Source organism: Herpailurus yagouaroundi, unplaced genomic scaffold, assembly GCF_014898765.1.
Source record: "Herpailurus yagouaroundi ecotype Mexico unplaced genomic scaffold, PumYag 100, whole genome shotgun sequence".
NCBI classification, from domain to species: Eukaryota; Metazoa; Chordata; class Mammalia; order Carnivora; family Felidae; genus Herpailurus; species Herpailurus yagouaroundi.
Genome location: NW_024412391.1, coordinates 30,489,409 through 30,503,302, shown reverse-complemented (window position 1 = coordinate 30,503,302; position 13,894 = coordinate 30,489,409). Strand labels below are relative to the sequence as shown.

The window sequence follows — 13,894 nt, the reverse complement described above, 5'->3', positions numbered from 1 at the left end:
TCTTCTCTTCTCTTCTCTTCTCTTCTCTTCTCTTCTCTTCTCTTCTCATCCCACATTCCCTCAAGGTGCTCTTATCTATTTCCATGACTTTGGCTCAGAGATAATATATTAGGAATATTTCTCTGTTCTTCCTGTGCAGCTTTCCCTACTGGGCTCTAGATTAGAATATAAATTGACTGAGCATATCAGCTGACTATTTAATAGACAACTCAAAATCACCATATCTAAAACTAAAAATTTGCATCTTCCCGTAGAACAGCCTCGCCCTTCTGAAGGATCCAACCACACACCCAGGCCAGAATCCTGGAGTTCCTTAGATTTCTCCCTTGCCCTTGCCTCTTATATCACTAAGTCCTGCGGCCACTGTCTTTGAAATATCTCCTACATCTAATCCCTTCCCTTCATCCCCTTCATACTTAGTATTGCAAGTAACATTTTCTTCCATTGGTTGGCCACGTCTCTGCCCTTCAATACTCATCTTTGCTCTCTATTTTGACCTTAAACTTGAGATTGACTGAAATACTACTCATAGTTCCTCTCCTTGGTATTCCTCCAGCCTTTTTACACTGACTGTCCCCTTTGCCTCTCCACTTGCTTGATTCTTATTCTGGTCAACTTGTGTTCTCTTTTCAGGGTTTAGCACACCTGTGATGTTTTCCCTGTAATCACTAGGTAGAGCTGGCCATGATGACAAATCAATATGTTTACTCAATGGATATCTATCTGAGTTTTAGTTTTGTCATCAATAACATGAGAAAATAATGCACTTATATCATTACATTTTTAAGAGTCATGAAATGAATAAATCACTTATGAAAGTTCCTGGTAAGTAAGTTCCTGGTTAGTAAGTATTTACTAAATGTCAGGCATTAGTAATAATAGTATTACTAGTAGTATTGGTGTTACTGCTCCTATTACTATTAAAGTGCCTTCTGTATCCCAGGTTCTGAAGCAGGTACTAGAAATATATGAATTGATATATATAATTTGCATGTCTACCATTATTCTAGATACTAAGATCTGTCAGATTAGGGACTGCATTGTACTTAATTTTGAATATCAAATGCCTGGCTTAATCCCTAATACAGACTAGGATCCCAAGTGAATTAAGGAAAGTGGCATGTCAAAGTCCTTTACCTTGATTATTTCCATCATCATGTCAGGATATCAGTCTCAGGACAGAGTGGATTCTCTAATCTCAATTGATGGCAGAAGTGGGGAAAAACTATCTTTTGCTCTGAAATGGAATGTATAGATTAGAATTAATATACAACCACTGTTATTACTTATGTGCACTATCCATTTGGAGATGAGAGTATAATAGGATCTTGCTATCATAGTATAATCTCGGGATTGATATTAAAGAAGAATCACCACTCTGAAATTCTTTTTTTTTTTCTGTCCTGACAGTAATGACTTTGCTTGAATGTAGCATAAATTAAACCAGTCTTATATCAAATTCCACTTTCGCAGGGAATATAAAATGGGTCATGATATGTAAGTTTTCGCTATATTTCACTATCTTATAAAGGTGTAAAGAACTGCATTTTCCAGAAGTCTGAATAGTAGATAATGGTATTGCTTTAAACCATATGTACTAAGCGTTTCAAAAGGAATAAATGTGGAGGCTAATTTGATGGTTCCCTTTTTTTTTCCAGAAATATTAGTATAGTTTCATGACTACTTATTAATAACTGGAAATCTTTATTTTTAATAAAGTACTTTCTTGTCATTTTAATTATGTACTTAAAAATTATCTGATGAACTTTCATTTTTAAATATATTGGTGGCACTAAAAGATTACACAGTAAAAATAATGATGTTGAACTGAAAAAAATGACTTAAGAACTGGATATGGGCAAAATATTAGCATTAACTGCACAACGTGGACTTGAAATGCTACTTTTCCACTGATGCTCCATTTGTAATGCATTTTCTTCTTCTCCCACCCAGTCTTCACTGGTTAGTAGGAAAAATTAAAACTTGAATTACAATATGTGTTTTGTTGACTTAAAAATGATCCCACCTATAACTGCTCTAGGGAACATATTAAACTAAAACAACATCTTCCAAATGTTAAAATTAACCCCAAATTAAAATTGTGTATTTAGTTAAACATAGAAATGATAAAGAAAAACAAAACACAACAGGACTGCATGGAAGAGAAGAAGAATAATCTGTCTATTGATGTTGTGTCCGCAAAACCCCTAATTTTCTTGTCTTGTCTAAGTACCTTATCAAAGATATCAATGTTCTTCTCATTCAAAGTGAGTAAAGTAACTAAACACCTATATTTCTTTCCTCCCTTCATTAAGATTCACCAAAATGACTCTAAGACATATGAAGGGGGGAAAAAACATAAATGATTCAAGAATGAGAACTTTCCATTCAACTTTATCATCAGATAAAGTTTTAACAAGGATTTTTTTGAATTACACAGTAGTATGTAGTATATGTACCTTTTACAGTTAAACATAATGATACTGTAATATTTATTTATTTTAATTTATTAACACTAGAGCAGGGATTTAAAAATTAATAAATTATTTTGTACCAGGGGCTCATAATGATATGTGAACAGTAGAATGGAAATAATAATTAAATAATTAATATCAATTATTAAACACCAAATATTAATAATATTTAATACTATTATATAATTATATATTATTATTATATAATAATAAATGTATTATTCAAATGGCTAGCTCATTTGAATCTTCTAATGTAAGAAATCAATGTTTTAGTCAATTCAGAAATGTTAGATAATTGAAATGCAGACAACCAGTGTGACCTCATTATCTTGAGAAGGAAAAAAAAAAGAATTTGAGTTATTCTAGGTATTATGTCTAGCTCAATTTAAGATAATTATTCTTCAGTTAAGTAAATTATTCATGAAACTATCATGATCATAGTTCTGAAAATTTGGGATATGTACAACAAATGTTCTAAATCACTCATAACCTGCTATGTATGCATTATTGCCTTGCTGAATTTATCTCCAGGATATTGTCTCTTGCTGATTGTGCCAGAGACTCTCAGTTGTCTCCCAAACTTACTTTCTTGCTACAGGAAATGACTTTCCACAACAGAGGTTTGAAAATATCAAATGTCTGTTTTCTCAGACTTCTTTGCAGCAAGGGTTTGTGACCCAGTCCCGGCCAATGAGGGCTGAGGGATAGTCTGATTAAGGAAAGGCAGTTGTGTTGTCTGGGAAATACTTTACTTCCTGTTAAAATAGAGATGTGTGAAAATTTGAAATGAGAAATGTTCAAGCATCTTACGATCAGGAGATGATGGCCAAGAGAAACTGACACAGCACTGACGTTGTCAAACCAACATGTCTCTAGAAACAATATGTCTCTAATGAGGTATATACTTATATACTTACTGCATTGAGAAAAAAAGAAGCACTTAGTTTACACCACTTTTATTCAGGTATTCTGTTACCTCCAGCCAAAAAACATTGTAAATGACATATGTTCATATATACAATTATGATCACAGTGTGTATCTTATCTTGTATCTTATTTTTGTCACATAATATTTTATTATCATTTTCTTATATTGATATATTCTCCTCAAAGCTGTTATTTAATGGCTATATAATGTAACATTGTATGAATATATCGTACTGAGAATTTCCATAGGCTTCACAAATATTATGGCAAATAAAATCATATTAAGACTAATACCTTCAGTCCCAGTATTTTTGAACCCTCACTGCTTACATGAATGCTCTGTTTTATAAAGCAGGGATCTGTGCATGGGCTTCAATTTTCAGAAAACCCCCTGTAATTATCAGCAGTATTTAGGGTATAGTTTGTGTCTATGTATACTCTTTCTAAGGGGACAGTCCATAGTTCTTAGAACATTCTCAAAGAGAAATAATAAGGCTAAAAGTTTAAAAGTGAGCTGTTCTCTTATTCCTTAAGTCTCCTTAAAAGATAATGGAGTGCTTAAAAAATGACAACAATATTGTGCGAGGTATGTAACGTGTACAAATGAAATACATGGCAAAAGCACAAGACCAGAAAAATGGAAGTATGTAATTACGAGGCTCTTCTACTATATATGAAGAGGTATAATATCATTTGAAGTTACTCTCTGATTACAGAGGTTTACTGCAAATTCTAATGCAATAACCAAACCAAATGAAGACCACCAAAGGAGGTAAAATGCAATCATAAAAAATATCCTGTAATCTAAAAGAAGGCAGAAAAAGAAGAAATGAGAAGCAAACAACAGATGAGACAAAGAAGGCAAACAGCAAGATAATAGGCTTACACCCGATCATATCAATATCCAGGTAAAATGGATATAATCTACTCACTCCAATTCAGTGATAGAAGCTATTAGAGTGAGTAAAACAGGGAGACCCACTAATATGCTGCCTACAAGAAATTCGCTTTATATATAAAGACAAATAGATTAAAAATAAAAATGTGAGAAATGTTACACCATGTTAACATTAGTTTTAAAAAGATAGAATTGCCATATTAATATCAAGCAAAGTAGATTTCAGAGCAAAGTTACTCCATAATGACAAAATGGCAGTTCATCAAGAACACAAAACCATTCTAACCATTTATGCATTTGATACAGAGCTCCAAAATTCCTGTGGGCAGGGGGAAACTGGGAGACATACGTAAATCCACAATTAAGGACAGAGATTTCAATACCCCACACTCTCAATAATTGATAGAACAACTAGACAGAAAATCAGTCTGGATATAGAAGACTTGAACAACCCCATCAACTGATTTGAACATTTGACATTTGTAGAATATTACATCCAACAACAGCAGACACATGGAATATTTACCAAACATATCAAAAGCAAATTTCAATACATTTAAAAGAATTTTGGTCATACATAGTATATTCTCTAATTACAATGGTCAGAGAACAATCATTAGCAGAAAGATCTCTTTAAAATCCCCCAAAACATAGAAACTAGTATGTTACTTCTTTTTTTAAAATTGTATTTAAATTTTTTTTTTTTTTTTTTTTTTTTTTTTTTTTTTTTGCGACAGAGAGAGACAGCATGAGCAGGGGAGGGGCAGAGAGAGAGGGAGACACAGACTCCGAAGCAGGCTCCAGGCTCTGAGCTGTCAGCACAGAGCCTGATGCGGGGCTCGAACCCACAGACTGTGAGATCATGACCTGAGCCAATGTCGGACGCTTAACCAACTGAGCCACCCAGGCGCCCCAACTAGTATGTTATTTCTAAATAGCTAATTGAACAAAGAAGAAAGCAAAAAGAAAATTAGAGAGTATTTTGAAATGAACATAAAACACTACAGGCCGAAATTTGTGAGATGCTGCTAACACAGTAATTTATAGCACTAAAGGGTTTATAGCACTAAACTACAAAGGTTAGAAAAGAAGATTGTTCTCAAGTTAGTAACCTCATCTTCCAGCTTAAGAAACCACAAAATAAAATGAAACTAAACCAAAGGAAACAAAAGAAAATACATAATAATTAACAGCAGGAATCAATAGAATATAAAACAAACAAACAAACAAAAAAATAGTAGAGAAAATCAGTGTAAACAAAAGATTGCCCTGTGAGAGAAGATCAATAAAATTGCTAAACTTCTATCCAAGCTGATCAGGGACAAAACAGAAATCACAAATTACTATCAACAGGAATGAGCAAGGTAGTATCACTAAAGAATCTTTAGATATTCAAATGAGAAAATAAATTATTACTAATATCTTTAGGCCAATATATTAGACAGCTTGGTTGAAATGAACCAATTCCTTAAAAGACACAACTACCAAAACTCATTCAAAAGGAAATACATGACCAGAATAGCCCATGTCTATTAAAGAAACTTAATTTGTAGTTAAAAACCTTTACATAGAGAAAACTCAAGGTTCAGGTGGTTTTACTGGTGAAGTCTAACAAATATTTGAGGAACAAAAACGTTGCCAATTCTAAATAAACCCATCCAGAACATAGAATATCAAAGTATTCTATGGTTTTGGCATTTTCAGATTCAAAAATTGAAAAAAAATATATCAACTTCAAGAGAAGAATAAAATTATAGCCATTATCCCTTTTGAAAATTGATTTATACTCCTCAACAAAATATTAGCAAATAAAATCTAGCAATATATAAAAATGATAATATTTTACCAATAAGATTTATTCCTGAAATGCAAGGCTGATTTAACAATTGAAAATGTTTTCTTTTACCCTACATAGCCCACTAAACTTTTTAAAGTTTAAATCTAAACTTTTTCTTTTTCTGACCTCATGAACTTTGCATACCGTGGAATCAGAATTATTTTCCATCCATCCGTCAACACTTGGCTATTATGGACCTATCGTTCTAGGTATGGATATAATTTACTATTGACTGATCACCTACTAGGTGATCTACACCTACTAGGTGCACTACTAACAGTATTTTATTTAATATTCAGTGGAAAACTAAAAGTGGAAAACTATTATGTCATAGGAGACAAAAAGCAGGCCCAAGATGTTAATGAACTTACTTTCCCAGGATGTGAAAGCAACAGGGCAAGGATTTTAATCCTTTACAATTTGTAAATCCATGATCTTCCATGTCGTGGTGAACCTCTTATAACCCCCAAACACATATTTTTCATATTTCTTTGCATTCTCACCTACTGTTCCTTCTGTTTGGAAGGAATGTCTTCCCTTCTTCGTTTGGTTAACTTCAAGAAACAGCATGTATTTAGAGAAACAGCATGTATTTAGAGAAACAGATATTATCAGACACTACTAGTATCAGTGTACTTGCTGGATGACAATTGGAAAAAATGTAAGAAGCTGAAATGACTTTTTTTTTCTACCAAAAGATTCATATATTTTAGTTTTTTCTAAGGAAAAGAAATTAAACTAGCATGTAGAGAACACATGGAAAAATGGTTATTATAACATTACTATCTTATAATGCTTCCCAGAAACATGGAAATACGTAAGGTACTAGACAAAATAAAAACAAAATAAATCACAGCCAAGCTTAAAAAAAGAGAGAGAAAGAAAAGGAAGGGACAGAATAAAAGAGAGGGAAATTTCCTGGTGTCAAACCTGAAGGATATAGTCAAAGCCATACACCTATGTAACTGATGCCATGACAGAGCACAGGCGTATGGCGTATCAGACATGACACAGCTCCAGAGTAGTGGGGAATGAGTTACTTGCCCTTAGATGAGACTAGGAGAGTACCTTTAAACCAGTGCAAGGAAAATAGTTAGAAACAAGTGTCCTGCAAACACGTCACAGCCCTGAAGGCAGTTGCAGTCATGTAAAGAGGCCTTGGAAACACAGTCACAACAGCCAGAGAAAGTTGCAAAGTGTCTTGCTGAGTCCTGAATTTTAAAATGATGAAAAACAAAATTATAGTAAACTAATAGAAATCTAATAAAGGATAGAAATAAAGGAAAAAACAGGGAAAAAATGAAAAACAACCAAATAGAACTTTTAACATGAAAATATTGTCAGTGATGTTAAAACCACCATGGATGGACTAAACCAATTAATGATAAAATTTTAGCAATCTAAGACTACACAGAGCTTCTTAACTGGATAATGTGCATCTACCAAAAATCTACAGCAAGTTTAAATCAGCAGTGGAAAATCTAGTGGGAAATATTAGTTACAAACTTAAGTTCATAATCAGAAATCACAAGTCACAAATATTTGGAAGCACCTATGCCATAAAGGATGAAACAATAAAGCCAACAACCTGAATTTACACCTGCGGAAACAGAATTAATAGAATAATTAGAATGGGACTTTTAAATAAGTAAAATTGCTATCCTCAAAGAGAGTATTATACTATAAAAAATGAGCAGTTAGTTAAATATAAGCTACTTAATGTTTAAGAAAACAAATTAGCTACTTAATGTTTAAGAAAACAAATTGTTTAAGAAAACAAACTGTGCCTGGGTGGCTCAGTTAGTTGAGATTCCAACTTCGCCTCAGGTCATGATCTCAAGGTGGTTCATGAGTTAGAGCCCCGCATCGGGCTCACTGCTGTCAGGGCAGAGCCTGCTTCAGATCCTCTGTCCCTCCCACCCCCCTCTGCACCTCCCAGCTTATGCTCATTCTCTCTCTCTCAAAAATACGTAAACATTTAAAAAATTAGAAGCAAATATTTTTGTCTTTGTATTTTATGTAAATATTTTATGTTTTAAACAAATATTGCTTAACAAATACAATTATTTTTCTGGACTAACAAGCTGCCATACTTATTCTATCTTCTATCTTTTACTCCTCTATGGTTTTTTTAAAGCCGCTTTCAGCTTTGCAGAGTAGGAAATGAAGAGGGGAAATCATGAGGATATAGAAGAAGTAATAGAAATGAAGAACAAATCCAGCTCTCTTACCTTTAGTAAGGAGACAATTAAAACCAAGAGTGAATAATTTATCCAAGGTCACATAGTCTCTTGTGGAGAGCAAGTGTTGGGATGAAAAAAAGGGGGAGAAAGAAAAGGAAAGCAGTAGAGAACTCCAATTTATCTCACTCTTCTCTCTACTATCCCAAACCAAGTTTCCAAAACTATAGGGGAATCCTTTCTATAATTCTTAAGTAGGGTGAGTTTCATGTGGGGAAGAGGTTGTATGATTTCCAGTTAAGAAAGACATTCTGATCTTTGTTAGGTATTGATTAAAGTGATTTGTTGGTTCTCACGGTTAAGTGCCATTTATATTACATTCAGTGATAAGGTCCCTATCACTACTCAGAATTTTTCCCAGTTCTATCACATCTGTTCTTCAGGATGGCAACACCTTTGCAGGATGTATAATGTTATACATGGAAAATCTGAGGCAATAAAAACATCATCAGTGTTAAGCCTATCCATTAAGGACCTCTTTAATTCTTACTTTGCTTTTTCTCTTTGACAGATGATGATAAGAAATGATATATTCAGCACCATATTCATAATGAAGGCCTACAGCTTGCAATCAGACACCAGAGAAAATCAGTTTATATTTGATGGCTTAGTGCCATCCTAGGGTCACAAGTGATTATGAGGGTCAAAAAAAAGACGCCAAAGCTATTTCCCAACATGTCCAATTCTTTGTCTTTGTAAGATACAAGTACCATTCTTTTCATTTATTTGAACTTTATAACTTGTATGTAACACATATCTGCATGTAAAACCAAACAGATAACTTATATTCAATTTATGTCATAATTTCTTGAGTTCTAAAATACCTGTGATACCATTTCTGACAAATTATAAACATTTTTCACTATAGTTCCAAATATATTTAGGAATTTGGGTTTTCTTAAGCCTGGTTCATAATTTTTATAAGCCATTAGATAGAATCTTCAACTTCCAGTCCATGTGAGCCTGGCAGGTAACAATGAGCAATGGAAGGAGTAATTATAGTAATAAATGGCATTTTTGGTCTTGAACTTCTTTATAAAACCTCATAGTTGATATCATAGTCTTTTGGAACAGCAAACCTGGGTCTTCCATTTAAATCTGTGTGATCTTGGCCAACACTTTAATTTGTTAAGCCCAGGTTCCATAATTTGTGGAGTGGGCATAATGATAATAGTACCTACTTTGTAGTTGGTCTGTAAAGATCAAGAAAATAATGTATATATAATATTTGACAAGGTTTCTGGCTCACAGAAGGAACTTTATATAAAGTTTAGATGCTACATTATCACCATCATCATCACTCTAACTGCCTTATTGGAAGGTGGTTACTTCCAATAACAGGATTATGGAGCGTTCAGATGCCTTCCTCTTGGCAGCCATTATAAGCACGCTGCAAAAATGCATGCTCCTTTCCATCCACTTGACAGCCTCACAGATTTAGCTATTATTGCATGACAGTTGCTGATGACACTGGACCTCATGACTTTGCCAATTGCCACAACTGGAGCCTGCTAATGACACTCAGGTTACTGTCCAGTTGCCACCAATACCACTCACACTTATTTTGGCAGGCCTGCTCCACGTCTCCACTAGTGGTGCCCTTCTCACCAAGCTGCTTTCAGAAAAGTCTTGCTCTCTCAATTTTTAAACACTGTTACAGTCCTCCTGTTAGAGTCTGCCTTCCTTCACCTCCCATAACAATGATAAATGAGAAAATGTCTTTGTAAGCACATTGCTCAGAATCTAGCAAAAGAGAGGGACATATTAACAACTGGCTATAAAACAATGTGATAAGTTTCATGTGCTATAATCTTACTTGCTTTTCTTTTCCTTTCACGTGATGTTTATGTTTCTGTCTCTCCAGTTCCCATGTCACAATGATAGGTCAGATCATAGGCTTAACTGTCTAATTGGCCTTCCTGTCTCCCTCCTCCTTTTCATCCAACACATCACTGTTAGATTAATCTTTCCAGTGGACTGTTTGACGCAAGAGATCTTTCACCAGTTGCTTAAGAAAAGGGGACTTTAAAGGAAATTGGACTCAAAAGTTTTTTAAACTAGTTGATATGATTAAATACCCACTGGTATGTGAGAGAGTGCACTTATTACATCCCACCCTCACCTTATTATTTTTTTCTGAAACTTACAAAAACATTAAAGTGATGGACTCCTCCATCTGCTGAATGGTGCTCCTGAGCTATCCTCCACAACAGCTGGCTCACCAGGATGGACTGCTCAGTGACCAACTGAGATTTAGGCGGGTGGGCAAACTCCTCAGGCCTCCGACTTACAGTTGAAATGAGAAGGTTTCTCTCTTTAGCAAGCCCCTTCCTCCAAACACATAGCCCAAGACCTTCCGTTTGTGCTGCTTATCAAACTATTGTCTTTTGGCCTAAACCCACTGTTTTATGCTAGGCTCTGTGATGCTAGTGCTTGGACTCCACAAAGATCATTTCTACATTTTACCTCCATGGTGAAGGCTCCTGTTCTCTGCCAATAGGGATTACTAGAGAGATTCTGCTCGGTTGCTTTAAGAAGAGTCTTGGTCTCTTCTGTTTTGATTCCTATTCCTCTGAGCGTCATCCTAGCAATGATTCTTCATCCTGATAGTCATGATTCCTTCCTGTAGTAACAGCTGGATCTGGTTTGTAGATTTTCACACACTTGCAAAACCAGATTCATCATGGACCACTTCCTCCACCATGAAATAGCAAAACCAGCAGAATGACACCTCTTCTTCAGACGTTTGGGTTTTAGGCTCATGGGGACCCTCTTCTATACTCTTGAGTCTCAACTCTATGGAACCCCTCTTCTAAATTTCATTGATTGAAACCACTTCCCTTCTTACCCTTTAGTTACTCATCCCTTAGTTGCTCAGTGACAGCATAGGATTCCCTTTTGGCCTGTAGATTTTCTAGTTAACAAGTTCCTACTGGGTTAGCAATTCTTTATATTAAATTTCTTTGTTTAGATAACTGGTGCAGTTTCTGTTCCCTGGCTGGACTCCTTCCGATACACCATAATTAAACTATCCATCCGATGATTCTTTTTGCCTCCTCCCAATTTCTCCAGAAAATGTAGAGTGTATGTAAGGTAGAAGTAGGGGTGGCAGGAGGCATAGCCTGTTCAGGAGCACCCCCACTGCACATCCAGTTACACCACACCCATGGACAACTTTCTGTTAGATGGAGAGACTTGGGGATACTACATGTGTTTTTTTTTTGTCCCTCTGCCTGTAAATTTTATCAATGAACCTGCTTTGCACCTACACCATATTTCGTTTGTGGAGTTTGTCCCATCTCTGACCTAACAAACAGAAGCAGGTGCAGTATAGAAGATATCCAGAAAATGTTTAATAAATGGGTAAATTAAAATTCATTAGTTGTTTTAAGAGAGAAATTAAGATAAATTAAGATAGATAAATTAAGAAATTAAGAGAAATTAAGAGAGAAGTTAAGCTCATAAGTGTTTCAGACAAATAATTCAAACTTCTGTTGCTAATACCAGCTCCTTCTAAGAATCTTGATTAGATCATTCCCCAAATGCAGTGACACCTTCTAATAGGCTCTGCATATATAAGTTAATGTGTTGCATTATCGAACTACTTTTTCTGATCTCCAGAAACATCCTTATTACACTCAAATACACCATGATTTTCTGATATTTTCTTCTTCTTCTTCTTCTTTTTTTTTTTTTTTTTCTGTTTCAGGGTTGGTACCAGCACTAACTCAAGTAATACCTTCTGAATATTATGATTCCTGCTTTGCAAGATCCTTCTTCCAAGTTCTCAGATCAGTAAACCTATCCTCATTTAATTTTGTTTGCAAACCACGTTTCTTCTTTGTCAGCTGGCTCCCTGTTAGGTTATTTCAACAGCTAAGATGACAAGAGAAGAAGTTTCCTTACTCCTGTTTGCTTGTCCCTCTCTGCATCTCCACAAGAGTTCTTCCCCTGGTAGTGACTGTTGGTTCTTGTCTCTCCCACACTCCCTGAAATAGACTCATGTAATCCCTCCAGAATACTAGCACCAGTTGGCAGACACCCTTTCTTAGAATTCTGAATTCCAATTTCTGGGGCAGCCTCCTTTATGATCTTAAGATAGATGACCAGCACAGAGCACCAGCTAGATCACTCTCCCTCCACAGAGGTCTGGATTTTAACTCTGTAGGATCTTTCCTCCATTTTGTTGAGGTACTATCACCAGCTAAGTAACCCACTCTGCTCAAAAGTCCTGCTCCTAGCTCTGCAATGTACTTTCTCCAAGCTCCCAAGGTACAGACCCAGCCAGGCAGTATCTCCTTAGCATTTTGAGTCCCAGCAATTTGGGGTCCCTTCTCTAAGCTTTAAGATTCTAATAATTGGGATGCCTGGGTGGCTCAAACAACTAAGTGTCTGACTTCAGCTCAGGTCATGATCTTGTAGTTTGTGAGTTTGAGCCCCGGATTAGGCTCTCTGCTGTCAGAGAGCATCAGATCCCACTTAGGATCCTTGGTTCCCTCTCTCTCTGTGCCTTCCCTGCTCATGCTCTCTCTCTCTCTCTCTCAAACATAAATAAACATTAAAAATTTTTTTAAAAAGATTCTAATAACTCAACCTCTGTGTAACCTCTGTAATATTTCTCTTCTGTATTGTTTGTCCTCCAACATTCTAAACTTGCTGTTTAGCCAACATTCTATATTAATATTTCTCTCTTAAATGAACTATGTTGAAATATGCTTTTCCATCTGGATCCTGACTGATATAGTCACATTCTTGGTACCAAATAATGACACCAATATTGCCACAGCTAACTGACAGAGGATGAGTGCTGGTCCCAAGAACTCAGGCCACAAAGCAGGACTACCTTGCTCCATATCCCAAGTCTAAGTCTTGCTAGCTTTGTCAGGTTGAGTAAGTTACTTAAGCTCCCTGTGCTTTTCTTCATTTATTTTAATAAGATAATTATGATACCTTCATAAAGTTGTGAGAATTTTTTTTCTTTTTCTTTTTTTTTTTTTTTTTCAACGTTTATTTATTTTTGGGACAGAGAGAGACAGAGCATGAACGGGGGAGGGGCAGAGAGAGAGGGAGACACAGAATCGGAAACAGGCTCCAGGCTCTGAGCCATCAGCCCAGAGCCTGACGCGGGGCTCGAACTCACGGACCGCGAGATCGTGACCCGGCTGAAGTCGGACGCCCAACCGACTGCGCCACCCAGGCGCCCCTAAAGTTGTGAGAATTAAGTGAATTGATACATGTAAAACACTTAGAATAATGATTATCAGTAAGTATTAGCTACTATATTATATATTGTATATCTACTCTTCTAGGTTCTTGGCTAGAACCCCCATCCCACCGTGGAATAAGGGACAGATTAATGGGAGAAAAATAGAAGTTTAATAACCTTATACCTTCAGTATACATGGGAGATACCCAGGAAAACTAAGTAACTCTCCAAAATGGTCCAACCTACCACCTTAAATACGATCTTCAGCTAAGGACAAAAGATGTGGGCGGGGGGGGGGGGGGGGGGGGGGGG

General features: G+C 35.8%; 2 long non-coding RNA genes across 3 annotated transcripts in view; one reads left to right on the top strand and one right to left on the bottom strand.

The window, feature by feature from the left end:
- LOC121028458 (uncharacterized) overlaps positions 1-13,894 on the top strand; it is a 207,809-nt gene that overhangs the window by 129,089 nt on the left and 64,826 nt on the right. The window lies entirely within an intron of this gene.
- The window catches only part of LOC121028459 (uncharacterized), a 78,583-nt gene continuing 64,695 nt past the window's right edge, over positions 7-13,894 (bottom strand). Inside the window, exons 2-3 of the long non-coding RNA XR_005789238.1 lie at positions 1,138-1,237; positions 7-155 (exon numbers count right to left, since the gene is read on the bottom strand). This is a non-coding gene — a long non-coding RNA (uncharacterized LOC121028459). The remainder of the gene's footprint in view (positions 156-1,137; positions 1,238-13,894) is intronic.